The sequence below is a fragment of the Patagioenas fasciata genome, chromosome 32 (genome assembly GCF_037038585.1).
Source record: "Patagioenas fasciata isolate bPatFas1 chromosome 32, bPatFas1.hap1, whole genome shotgun sequence".
NCBI classification, from domain to species: Eukaryota; Metazoa; Chordata; class Aves; order Columbiformes; family Columbidae; genus Patagioenas; species Patagioenas fasciata.
In genome coordinates this window covers 1,896,487-1,910,849 of record NC_092551.1, presented here as the reverse complement: position 1 = coordinate 1,910,849, position 14,363 = coordinate 1,896,487, and the positions used below count along the sequence as shown (strand labels likewise).

The window sequence follows — 14,363 nt, the reverse complement described above, 5'->3', positions numbered from 1 at the left end:
AGGTTATAGAGAGATGGAATGTTACACGAAGATCAAATATTTAAATACATTCGCTCCAGACACAAAATAGTGTTAAAAACTTCATCTATTTATTATAGATACATTAAATATTACACAAAGCTCAAACATGATCTAAAGATCAAACATTAAAATCTACTAACTCCAGACAACGTTTGCATATTTATTATATAAGTATTATATAAGTATTATATAAGTATAAAGTATATAAGTATATAAGTATTATATAAGTATTAAATATTAACTAAAGATTAAATAGAATACAAAATCAAACATTAAAATATATTAACTCCAGACACAAATTAGTGGTCAAAAGTTAATCCATTTATTATAGAAACATTCAATATTATATGAAGATTAAATATCATATAAAGATCAAATATTATCTAGAGATCAAACACTAAAATCTACTAACTCCAGACGGGAATTGGTGGAATAAAGTTCAAGTATTTATTATATAAATATTAAATAAAGATTATGTGTTATATAAAGCTTAAATATTAATCCTAGTAACTCCAGATCAAAAAATACTGGAAAAATGTTTACGTATTTTTATAGAAACATTCAATAATATATAGAGATTAAATATGATATAAAGATCAAATATTAAACTATATTAACTCCAACAAAAATTAGTTGAAAAAAGTTACGTATTTATGATAGAAATGTTACATATCTATAAAAACTAAATACTACATAAGGATCAAATATTAAAATATTTTAACGCCAGACAAGAATTCGTGGGGGAAAAAAGTTCACATCTTTATTATGTAAATAAAGATTATGTATTAAATAAAGATTATGTATGATATAAAAGCTCAAATCTTAATATATATTAACTCAAGAGAAGAATTAGTGGAAAAAAAGTGACGTATTTATGATAGAGATGTTACATCCATGTAAAGATTGATATGACATAGGGATCAAATATTAGAATATTTTAATGCCAGACAAGAATTGGTGGAAAAAAGTTCAAGTATTTATTCTATAAATATTAAATAAAGATGATGTGTTCTATAAAGCTCAGTTATTAGTATCTATTAACTCCAGAAAAAAAGGGTGGAAAAAAGTTTCTCTATTTATTTTATATGCATCTCTAGATATGTGATATAAAGCTCAAACACTATCTACAGAAGAAACATTAAAATACATTAACTCCAGACAAAAATGGGTTGAAAAAAGTTGATATACTTATCATATCAATATTAAATATTATACAAGGATCAAATATTGTATAAAGATTTAGTAATAAAATATATCAACTCCAGAAAATAATTATTGGGGAAGGTCTATGTACATAGTAAATAAATATTAAATATTAGTACATTAAATAAACATATTAAATAAATATTAAACATTAGTACATTAAATAAACATATCACATAAATATTAAATATCAGTATGTTAAATAAAAAATATTAAATAAAGCTCAAATACGAGATACAGCTAAACCATTTCAATATATTAACTCCAAGGAGAAATTAGTGGAAAAAGTTTACGTACTTATTCTGTGAATACTGAATATTATACAAGCTAAAATATTCTATAAAGCTAAGCTATTTAAATATAGGAACTCCAAGCAGACATCAGTAGAAAAAAGATTATATAATATTGAAGGTTTCTGTAGAAGTATGGAAAGATTAAATATGATCAACACATCAAGTATTAAAATACATTAACTGCAGACAAAAACTGGAAAAATGTTAATATACTCGTTATAGAAATATTCAATATTATACAAAGCTCAAACATTATATACAGGTCACATATTAAAATATATGAACTCCAGACTAAAACTGGGGGGGAAAAAGTTTACGTACTTATAATATAAACAGTAAATCCTATCCAGAGCTCAGCCATTACAACCCATGAAGTGCGGGCTCCTCCTGTGCTGCAGCTTTTCTTCTCAGGATGCAGTCGAAGTTGCCCTGGGTGCTCATGGCGTAGAACACGTTCGCCTTGGGTGGGATCGCCAGCTCCGCAAGAGAGGGAGCAGAGCGAGCGTTCATGGGCGCCCCACTCAGCGCTGGGGGTTTATTCTCACCGGCAGCTGGGACAACGTGGCGATGGCGTTTCTGACGTCGCTCCGCATGTTACTCTGGCCGGCAAAATGCAGCAGAGCTCTTCCAGCAGCAGCAGCAGCAGAGTTCTGCTTCCCCACCTTTGTCCTTGGAGATGATCTGGACCAGCTCGTAATCCTCAGCCGAGCCAGACTGCAGGTTGTGCTTCTCCATGGCTCGCTGGGTGACAGCAGGAGCCTTCTCTTGGTTACTCAGCTGCAAAGAGGGAGTTGCAAGGAGTCGCTTGGTAACCAAGTCGCAGATTCTGCCAGACGCTAAAACACGCTCTTTGCGACACCTGGGGGTGGAGTTAGTTCAAGACAACAGACACTGCTCTAGAAATGCAGCAGGAAATCACAGCCTCTGCTCTCCTGAGCAACCGCTCGGAGAGGTGAGACCTTGTTCTCAGCAGCCATCGAATCCGCAGCAAGAGCTGTCCCAGCTGCTGTTTGCAGACATCCATTAATCCACAGTCTCCCCTGCTAAACACTTTCTGCGATGTCCTGCAAAGATTCTGGGCCTTGGAGCTGGGTTTGCTGGGGAAGGGGCACCTTGTGTCACAGCTCACACACCCCAGTGCTGAGCTGGACACACAACAGCCGGCGCTGGCAGAAGAGCAGGGGCAGCAAAGCCGGCACTTGCTCAGAGTGCTTCCCTTGCCATTGTTGATCAAATACAAGCTTCAATTTCAAAGCCAGAAACCTTGAGAGATGCTCTTTGCAAACCTCTCATTCATCCCCTGCTCCACATGTTTTGATTTGTAACATCGGTCACGTTCCCTGTCAAGGAGGTCTGATCGGGGAATAGGTGTTTCCGAAACTAAAAGCACCATTCAAGTCACCTGGGGTGAAAACACCACCCACAGTAACAGCGCTTTGCTGTTCCCACCGCTCACCAGGATGCTCCTGTAGATGTTGCCGCTTCTGTCCTCTTCTACGCTGGTGCGGATGACGCAGCTCTCTCCGCTCTGCTGGTTGTAGACTGGCAGGACTGGCGGCACTTCTTTTGATGGAACGGGAGTCACGGGGCCGGGGCACTTCTTGGAGCACTTGTCATCAGATGGCAGCAAGGGGGGAGACGAGATCAAACACATTCATTACCATTGAATTTCAAAGATCCAAAAGCTAAAGATGACACTCTTCAGCACAACAGCCTTAACAAGGGCTTCGGCAACCCAGTTAAGGCAGCTTAGGTCAAGAGAGCAGAGTCTGCAGGACAAAGCTCCCTGGGAACGGAACCCAGCCCAGCCCAGGCTTGGTCTGGGCAGTTCCTGGCAGGTCAAACCACAGGGCTGGTGAGCTCTGACCTCACCTGCTTCTCACTTGCTCAGCTGCTCTGCCTGCCCCAGAATTAGGCTGGGCTGATGTACATGAGCCCTCCCCCCAAAATCGCCTTTCCCAGAGCTCAGGTCCCTCCATTCCACTGCCAGCAACGCTCCAGTCAAGATCCACAGGCTTGGGCAAGCGCCTGGGGCCGCCGGCAGCGTCAGCAGCCTCGCACAGGCTGTTTGTGCTGAACACAGGGCCCGGGCCCTACCTTGTGCTGAGGCTCCTCAGCAGTGTCGGTGGGAGGGACGATGGTGACGGTGCTGTCCCCAGAGCTCCCACCTGGAGCAGGTTTGGGCTGCGCGTTGACGGGGGTGCTGAGGGCGCTCACCCCCAAGCCCAGGAACGGCCTAGGGGAGAAAAGAAAGCACAACAGAGCTGGGCTGAGCACAGCTGTCACTTGCTTCAACAATCTGACCTGCTGTTGTGTTTTCCTATCTCCAGGGGCCTATTGTTTGTGTGTGTATAGCAAATTAGACTCTATCCTTATTTGCTCTGTTTTGCTGCTGCAAATTTGAATTGAATTTATAATCCAGCACTAAAATCGTTCCTTTGTTTGACACCTTAGAGTTATTTCTGAAGTCTTTAGTCGATAACCCTCCTGGCTACTTACACCAATAGAAAGAGACAACAGCAATACGTATTTCTAGCTGGCGGTGTCTCCTCGCAGCACTGCAGTGCTCTGGATCCCCAGCCAGGTTTGTCAGCTGGTGTTTGATTTATTCCAGTTCATATTCACACACCAAACCCCCTCCCCGTTGTACTCACAGGCTGAATCTCTTCACCACGCTCTTCTGAGCTCTGCCCGCTGCGGTGCTCTGGTCAGGAGCTGCTCCTTCGATTTCACGTGACAGACGGAAACTGCAGAACAGGCAATACCGTTAGTTAAATATCTCAAAGTGGCCATATCTGAGAAGCCCTGGGTCACTCCCACGTCCCAGAGGGTTCATCCCCACGAGGAGGAGCGCAGCTCTGTGCGTGTGTATTTCCACTCTCCGGGAGCAGCTCCTGGCAGCGCAGAGCTCAAGGCTGAGAGAACCTGAACCTGCCTGCGGGGGAAGAAAAGCTGCTTCGCCAGCTGGGCTGAGACCCTACCTCTCCTCATCACTTCAATGCCGCTGCCTCCTAAACCACTGCACGAATTTCTCATCTCCTCTCATGCAATAGCTGTTACATGAGGACTGCAACAGCTTCATTTGTGCGATTACTTCAAACTCCTAAGAAAACAAATAATAAAATAGGAATTCTAATTAGAAAAATCAAGCCAGTCTCGTTAATACACTAAACACACGCAGCAACAGATCCAGGACAAACTGCCCTCGGACAGAGGAAACCCCGGCACCTTCGCTCCTACTGATCTCTGACCAACAAGGCTCAGGCTGGAAGGCAACGCTCAGCCTTGATTTCTCGGTCCCAGGTACCCGCTTCGCTCTCTGCACCTTTGACCCACAACTATTTCCTGCAGCACAAGGAAGATGGTCACAGACTGCATCTTGTGGCCAGCAAAGGTCTCACGCCAGCAGGTCTGATGCGCTCCCAGCACACAGAACACGCTCGTGTAACGTGTTCCCGTGAACACCAAACGGGGGGAACGTGCCCCAGACGTAACTCCCGCGGCAGCGAGTGCCCTGCGGCTCCTCTTCCCCTGCTGCCCGCATCTAAAAGGAATTTCTCTTCCCGCGCCGCCCCGCACAGCCCGGCAGAGGTTCACAGCGTGCCGGGGACTGTTCCTTCCTCACCCTCTGAGTAACGTGAGCGGCTGTTGGATACGCCCAGCAAAGACAACAGGCCTCGCCAAGAGAACGCTCTAGCAGAGAGCGTCAGGCACTAACGATCACAGAACAGTCACCGTTCCACTTACCCTTCGCCGCTTCTCAAAATTGATCAGGCCGCCCTGTTGGAAGGACAGAGAAGGGATCAGAGGAGAAGAGCACAGGCTCGGCTGGAGTTAATCACAAACAGGATGAACAGGATGAAGTAGCGACACCAAGGGACGGGCCAGAGCTGCCCTGACCAAAGGCCTCTACAAAGACCCGTTTCCAGCTCTAGGATAAGCCACAGCACTCGTGTACCTGAGTCTATTTGTTAAATACATTCCTCTCTTTTTAAGAACTGCACTAGCACCCAGTGGAAGATGCAGGAGCAGACACAGTGTCTGCAAGGGAGGGAGGAGATTTAGGATTCCAAAAATTGCCCCAAATTACCTCGAGATAGTCCTGAAGGGCTGTGTCCAGCATGACGAGGTCAGTGAGGAAGGTACCCAGGTAAGGTACCGTGCCTTGTGTGACTCCCTGCAAACGGTCAGAGCAATGGTGGATTAACTGACTGAGAAGTAATAATTATACTAATTAGAATACTCCTGTGGAAGCAAACAAAACACAACTAGTCTGCTTCACCAAACAGCGCTCTTGTAAATGATGCTTTCACGACATCATCCTTGGTATCTCAGCCAGCGGTTCATGTCTGCGCAGAGCGGTATATAAGCCAAAGTGCTCATTCGTAACTCCTCTGCGTCCAATCTCGCTGTGCGGCACCTCTCGCCCCAGCAGAAAAGCCGGGATTTACAGACCCGTCTTCCCCAAAGCACCGCATACGGGAGCTCATTGGTCAGGAACAGGGCTGAGCTCGGCTTTGGGTGAGATCACAACCTGGCAACTCAAGCTCATTCCCACCTTCAGCAGCAGCTCCCTGCTCGTCGCAAAGTTGTCACAGTCGGAGAAGATTTCGCAAAGCTCTTCGAACATCAGCATTGTGTCCCTGTACAGGAAAAGACTCAATGATTTAAGTTGTTTGTAAGCACTCTGAATCAGACCAGGGTACAATTTTTTTCTCAAGAATTGTTAACAGTTGGGCACAGAAAAGATAAAAGCACCAAAACACATCCAGTGACACACTGCACAGCCTTACTTTGGAACGCAGGCCCAGGTCTTCTTCAGGCGATAAACCGAGGTGGACTGCAAGGCGGAAACGATGGCCTTCAGAGACGAAAAGTTGTTCAGGATCCTACATTGCTGTGAAAGGAGCGGTTAGAAACACAGGAGCGTTAAACGTCAGCATCACCAATAGTCAGTGCTCTTCTGTCTGCCCCGTGTCCTGCTTGCTGCACATTCTCCCTGCTAAGCGGGCAGCTCTACAAATACTGAGCATCAAAAATATCACTCCCCGCTACAACCCCCCTGTCCCCTCCCAGCTCCACGGCACCCGCACAAGGAACGTTAAACAGTCGCGAATAAACGCTTTACACGTCCGATACGGATCCACTTCTCCAAGATCTTCGCTCTTGGCTGTGTCTTTAATTCTTTGCTCTCCAGGATGGTGCTGAGCACGCAGTTGGTGACGGCGTTGAACTGCGAGATGGTGGCTCTGATGCTCTGTGCCAGCTGTTTGTTCTCTTTCTTGTCCCTTCGGGACCAGATGCAGCCCAGGCAGTGGTGGGGCACAACGTTCTGGAAGAGTGTCTAGAGGGAAACAGAGGTGTCCAACTCAGCCTGGAGCGCTACTGCCCACAGCAAGAAATGCACGGTTACAGTACAAACTGCAGCTGAATCCAGTATGGTATTAAAAGGGAAATATTGGTTTTCTCTCCACTTTAAAATACACACTTTGGTATAACTCTTTAGGCCTGACGCCCTAAAAGAACTGTCAGCTAAACTGTCCTGGAAAAATAAAAGACACCTTTCTATCACTTACATTACCAGGGGGAAAGATTTCCATATAATGATACTTTTGAAAGAGATCGATACAAATAAGCCAAATCGGAGCTCTACAGTTACAAAGTACTTCTACATCTTCAGGTGAGGTAGCCTAAGATACAGTCAAAATACGCTATTTCTGAGGGGTCAAATGCTAAACTTTGCAAAAGAGGCCACACAGTCTACATCCACACTGTATAACAAAAAGACAAACACCTTCAGAAGAACTGAAGGAAAAGCCCAATCAATGAAGCAAGTCTGGATAACCAAGCAGAGCTGCGCTCTGTGTCCCAGCAACAGAGCGGTTCTGGAACAACAGACTTACACCGATATAAGTTAAAAAACAAACAAACAAACAATGAGAAGCCCAGAACTCTTTCCCCGAGCATTTCAAGTAATACGTATGATCTACATACCGCGTCCATGTATGTCAGCTGTTCTGCCACCAGGTCTTCTTGGGACAACGAGAATTCTTCTGGGCCGCTGATCTCCAGTTCCTCTTCCTCGTCCGGGGTGCAGGGAGAAAGGCTGTGGAACGCGTCTGGCCAGCGGGGAAAACACGAGTCAGTGAATTTATACAGAAAACAAGTAATCAAAGCAGGTATTTGGAAAATCACTACATAGAAGAACAGAACATGCAAAGGGACCTGCCTGGGGTAACGGCCTCACCGTGCTGCATATTTTAGGGAGATAGAGAAGGTCCAGAAGATTAAATGGGCAAAGAGAAGGTAGAAGAAAAAGAAATAGGGAGAACTGAGCTGTTCAGGGTCTCTTAGCTGAGAAGTGCCTTAACCCATTCACTAACCATTCTTTGGAAAGAACAAACCCACCAACCCCCCCACAACAACTCCTTATTAACACTGCAGAACTTTGATAATCTGCTTGTCAGCATTTACGCATTCTATACTCTGAAAAACAGCTGAACTGCAAAGAGACAAGACTGCAGTTATACCCCCAAAATATTACGCTGAGAATGCTCTTATGTCCACGTTTCAAGGGAAGAGGAGGAGAAGGGAGAGAGACCAGTTGGAAAGTTAAAACGTGCTTTGCTAGTACTACTGATGAGGAGAGAAAGTAATGCAAAATATACGAAACCAATCGTGGCTCCAGCAGCTTCAGGACAGGCCCCCGGACGCCCTGGGCTGGACTCGGCACTAAACCAGAGCTGGATTCAGGGCTGCAGGGCTGTACAGAATTGATCAGCAGCCTTGGCTGCCGCAGCACTAAGTCTAAACCTGGGCCTTTTCTGCACACCAGTCCTACCGTTATGCGCTCCAGAGCCAACGGGGTCTGAAAAACACGCAGGTAACGTGAGAAAAATGCATGTAGTAGAACTCAGTCTGCCTACTAAGGCTGGAAGTTGATTCCAGTACTCATTCACATACCACGTGAGCTCTTACGACTTTTCGGCTCACGGCACAGGAAGCTTTGTGCCCTGGATAAGGGGATGTGTCAGGCTTGACGCTGGGAGAACACACAGACAGCAGAGAAAGGTACTTTACCATCATTCTCCCATTCTTCTTTCTGGAACTGCTCCAGGAGGTTCTGCGCCCTCTTCTCCGGGTCAGAGCCGGGCATGTTCTTCTTCAGATAACTCAGCACCTTCTGCAGACACACGTACTCGGGCGGCTCTCGGAAATCGTCGGCACATTGGTCGAGCCAGGCTTGTAAAATCGATGCCATCGCACTGTGAGCAAATTCAGAGAGAACACATGGGTTGTATGCAGCAGGTATTGATGCAATCGCATGGATCTGTACCTAATATAACAACAGGAACACTGAGACATTCATCCCCCACGTGAGGGCAGTATGGACACTTCTGTGAGCACAGAATTTAATTTGTTCTTTTTAGGCAAGAAATATTATTAAGATAATACTTCATAGGAAACTAAAGGCTGCTTCTTCAATTACACCTTGAGAAACCAGCGCAGTCATTCATATTTTCTCTGCGTTGTATTATTGGATGTGTTATGAGACAGCTGATACTTGGCCTTTACACAAGCTCCTTGAAGCAAACAGGGCTGTGAATTGTCAAATGAAACAACAGCTCTGCTGCCCACGTCCCGCTCCAGCACCGAACCCTGACTGGGGCTCGCTGGGCGCTGCAAAACCAAACTTACGTCCTGAGCACTGTGCTGGATCCGGGGGAATTCTGGGTTCCATGTTCTTCAGAGCCCGAGATCTCCAGGTTTCCGTATCTGAAAAAATGAGATGGCTGTTTAGAGGAACCTCTACTGAGCAACCCAAACAGCGTAATCCATATACAATTGGCATAAACATATAGATATTGGCATATTCATATACAATTGGCATGAAGACAAGGGCTTCATGCTGGACAACTCCACCGTGGCTGGGGAAGCTGCGGCAGAGATGAAGGGTTTGCACATATCCCCCGTGCACTGGTCTTTTTTTAAGGGACAAGCTGTATTGGTTTTCTTGTGTCGGTCCCAGTTTGGTTCCTTAGCGGTCAGACCACGCACACTTTCCCCACCTGGCGCTTAAGCTTTAATGAGATTTGGGATGTGGGCAACGTGCATTTACACATGGTGTGTTTACGCTGAAATCCTGAATTTTGCAGGATTCTTTTCTGTCAACATCCCCCTGTCGTGTATAATAAATGACGGCTCAGTTTCCATTCTGTCCCGGCTCTCACCTGTCCAGGAGCAGTTCCAGGACTGTGCTGGTGGAAGCAAAGGCCCTGTACGTGGAGAGGAAGATGCTGATGTATGTGAAGTCATTATCGGCAAAGGCCCTGTACGTGGAGAGGAAGATGCTGATGTATGTGAAGTCATTATCGGCAAAGGCCGTCGGAAGCGTCTCCACCAGCTTTTCCAAAGTTCCAGCTTTCAGGGCCCTGCTGTTGCACGTCTCGTCCGGGCTGACAGTGTGTCCTGCAGGTAACTGGTCCCCTTCAGCCTACAAAGTGGAAACAAAGACAAAGCACAAAACTCAGACAGAAGCCAGAGCCCCGACAGAGCTTGCACAACGAAACACAGATTCCATTCCACCTTTTCACAGGAATAGTCCATCTCTAGTTACTAAACAATTTTGTCGGTTTGGGCTCTCCAAACACCAAATGCTGTATCAAATACTGGAGGACAATCAAGACATTTCTTATTGAAACAGCCAAGTGTTTCCAGTGCTTAAGCTGTAATCTCCTGGTTGCCTTTGAAACTGACCATTCTCTCATAACAGGGCCAACCATTCAAAAACCCCGGATGCTTTCTTAGCATCCAGAAGTTTAAGAAAGGTTTGTCAGACTTCTTGCAGCATGAAAGATCTAAGTTCCTTCACTTACTCCAACCTCTACAAGAAGATACTAAGCAAGATTTCAAGCTTCTCAGTACTTAAAGGAATTGGTAATAAAGCCCAACTCACTCAAAATGAACAAAACCAGTTGTATTCCTTTCAACACGGGTTCTATGAAATTTTCAGTTAGAGCTGCATTTCTCTCAGACACATCCACTACCAGCCAACGCTTTTCAGCTGAAAAGCCTCCAAATCACTCTACAAATGCAGCATCACTAAGAACTCTTCCCATCAGCTGGAAAATGTACAGGAGGTCAAAAATACTTTCTGCTATTTCTCCCGGTAAAAACAGGAGGCAGAGATGGGAAATCTGCCACTCAAAGTCTCTATACTACCAACCTGGACACCACACCAAAGCAAGTTCTTATATTATTGCCTTGGATCCTGAAGAAAATGTAGAAACATCGCAACATAACATGAAAGTTCTACCCACCTCCTGACCCTCTGGCTCAAACTGCCACAGCTGCACCGATTGCAATGAAGTGAGGACACTTTGATCAGCTGGGGGCTTGGCCACCATGCCAGCTTTACTTACCCCGAGCCATCTTGCTCCTTCGCTGTCAGTCTGCTGGATCTGCGCTCTTCTCAGGCTGTCGCAGTCAACAGCTCCTTCTTGTGCGTCTTCAGCTCCATCCTCAGTTGTGCTCTGCCAGGAAAAGGGCCAAGAGAAACAAGTCAGAGAGAAAGGAACATGGTCCCTGCACAAGCGCAGGCTGCAGACACCAGCATGCCAGCACCAGGATCTCACAACACCTCAACAACGCTCACTTCAGTTGCCACTTTTTAGCTGCCTTCAGTTACCTGGGCCTTTTTGGGCTTTTAACTGAAAGCAGAGAGGAGCTGAGTGCACAACTTACTGCACAAGTCAATGAAAGAGGTAAGAATTAAACCAGAGAGTCCAGATCTCCTGAACCCCACCACTAACAGCCGCTGTATTAACATGCTGATACATGTTGAGGAGCAAAGCACTAGAGAATTGAAAATAGATGTAACAATTAACTTCAGAAATACATATACTGGTCCCCCTGCAACCACATAATGCTTTTTCTGCATACATACCACTTGAATAATTAAAGTTTCAGGGCTTTACTGACTACCATAGCCTTAAGCACAGCAACAACTCAATTAGAAAGGATTTGAGTGCAGTGCAACCAAATCCTGGTTTGGGGAAGCTGGGGTTTGGGGATTTTTGGGGGTTGCTTTTCTGTTTTTTTTTTACCTCTTTTAACTCTAAAATATCCCTAAGTCATACAGAACTGTCTGTGCACCAGTGACTTGCCTCTTGAACGCTCTGTGGAACCTCCACATCTTCCCCAGGTTGGTTCCTCACATTTTCTTCCAGGCTCTGTGGAGTCTCCACGTCTTCTTCAGTTGGCTCGCTTGGAGTCTCCTCTGTGCACTCTGCAGTCTCTGTGTCTTCCTCTGTTGCCTTGCTTAGACCGTTCTCAACGCGCTCTGGAGTCTCTGCGTCTTTGTCTGATACCTTGCTTGTAGTCTCCACATCTTCCTCTCTTGTCTCGCTTAGAGTCTGCTCAATGCGCTCTGGAGTCTCCTCAACGCGCTCTGGAGGCTCCTCAGTACACTCTGGGCTCTCCACTTCTTCCTTGGTTGGCTTGGTCAGAGTCTCCTCAAGGCTGTGCAGAGACTCCACATCTTCCTCGTCTCTCTTCTGCCTGGGTGTCCTCCTCCTTGGTCTTCTCCAGCATCTCCAAAGAGACAGGTTCCGAAAGGGGAAGTTCCGAGCCTGTTAGAAAACAACGGAAAAACAGTTTTGAATTGCAGATAGCAACACATTTACTTTTAACGTCCTTGCAAAAGTACCGGGACAAGATCACATGAACCCTGAAATTCAGACACTATTACAATGCAAAAAATAGATAGGATCATAGAAACATTTCGGTTGGAAGAGACCATCGAGTGCAACCATCAACCCACCCCTGGCACTGCCCCATGTCCCTCAGGACCTCATCTATGTCCCTTTTAAACCCCTCCAGGGATGGTGACTCCACCGCTGCCATGGGCAGCCTGTTCCAATGTCTAATAACCCTTTCACAGAATCCCAGAATCCCAGAATGTCAGGGGTTGGAAGGGACCTGGAAAGCTCATCCAGGAGCAGGAACACCCAGCTGAGGTTCCACAGGAAGGTGTCCAGGCGGGTTTGAATGTCTGCAGAGAAGGAGACTCCACAACCCCCATGGGCAGCCTGGGCCAGGCTCTGACACCCTCACCATGAAGAAGTTTCTTGTCAAATTTAAGAGGAACCTTTTGTATCTCAGTTTGTACCCGTCACCCCTTGTCCTGTCATTGGTTGTCACTGAGAAGAGCCTGGCTCCATCCTCCTGACACTCACCCTTTACATATTTATAAACATTAATGAGGTCACCCCTCAGTCTCCTCTTCTCCAGCTCCAGAGCCCCAGCTCCCTCAGCCTTTCCTCACACGGGAGATGCTCCGCTCCCTTCAGCATCTTGGTGGCTGCGCTGGACTCTCTCCAGCAGTTCCCTGTCCTTCTGGAACTGAGGGGCCACAACTGGACACAATATTCCAGGTGTGGTCTCCCCAGGGCAGAGCAGAGGGGCAGGAGAACCTCTCTGACCTACTGACCACCCCCTTCTAACCCACCCCGGGTATCATTGGCTTCCTGGCCACAAGGGCCCAGTGCTGGCTCATGGTTTTCCTTCCTCAGTGTGATATATCACACTATATTTCAAATTTAATCTCTTTTTTTTAGCCATGCCTTTTAAGAAATGAGAAAGCATTACACAAATCCCTTTTATGAAGTGAAACTGCAAAAAGAACTATTACATTTTTTAGCACTAAAGGGACAATTTACCTGGGGAGGGCGGGCGGCGGGGCCCGGCTCGCTCATACCCGTCCGCAGCAGGGCCCGCAGCCGATCCCGCACATGGCGCTGTGTCCGCGTCCGCAGGCAGGGCTGCTGCCGGCTCCGCCAGCCCCGCACTCCCGCTCTCTCTCGCACCGACCGCTCGCCCCCACGCCAACGGCGGCGACGGCTCCGCCGGCACCACGGCGACCGGACGCGGCCTCGCGGCGGCACGCGCCGCCCGCAGCCGGCCAATCGCAGCTCGCCGCCGCTCCGCGCGCGCCCCCTTGCCCCGCCCTCAGCCCGCCCGCAGTCCGAGCCCTTGCTCAGCCGGACAAGGCGCCGGGAGCGGGACGGACGGACCGAGCCGGGAGCGTGGGCATCAGACTGTGCGTGGAACACAACGTGTGCTGCGGCAGAGCCCGGGGCGAGCGCTCCCGGAGCTGCTTCACGCACACGCACCACGCGCTGGGATTTTACTCCTGGCCCTTTAAAGATTCCTAGCACAATTGCTTACATACAGTTCTGAACTAGATATTCATTCTGTGGCTTAAAGTGTTAGTTCGTTAGTAGGCTCTTATTATGTAGTTGGTTAACCCTTTAAAATGTTATTTCCCTCTATCAATATAACTTCATAAACAAGTTTCCTAACTTTTTACATAGAACTTCACCACCTTTTCCTTTTCCAGGTTCAGAGCCCGTGCCCCATTTGGTTATATCTGTAAACATTAAACATCTTCTCAGCACGAACCACAGCTGCATTTCTCACAGTTCCCCTTTTTGCTTTTTATCCCATTGATTCGGGCTTTGACTTCAAAGTTAGCCAGCACCTGCCTAAAATCATTAATTTATACCCCGTTCCTTTTGTTGCCATTTCAGGATCGATAGGCATGGCTGAGATTTGCATGCCTTGGACTGCTGAATGTAGTAACTGAATAAAGCACGGGATCATGCATGGCACAAACAGTAAACGCAGAAATGCACATACTATCACGAACCCTATTTTCTTCCACCAGGCTACAGTTTCGAGACCAATATCCATTAGGTGGACCTGGCCACCAAGTGGGAGGAATAGAGGTACTTGACGAATTTGCCCTCAACGCTAACTGACAAGGGGTTCGTCCAACGTATTCAG

General features: G+C 46.8%; 1 pseudogene; it reads right to left on the bottom strand.

Moving 5' to 3' along the window:
* Nucleotides 1-1,803: 1,803 nt before the first annotated feature.
* On the bottom strand, nucleotides 1,804-13,435 carry LOC139825988 (ral guanine nucleotide dissociation stimulator-like 1; annotated as a pseudogene).
* Nucleotides 13,436-14,363: the final 928 nt, after the last annotated feature.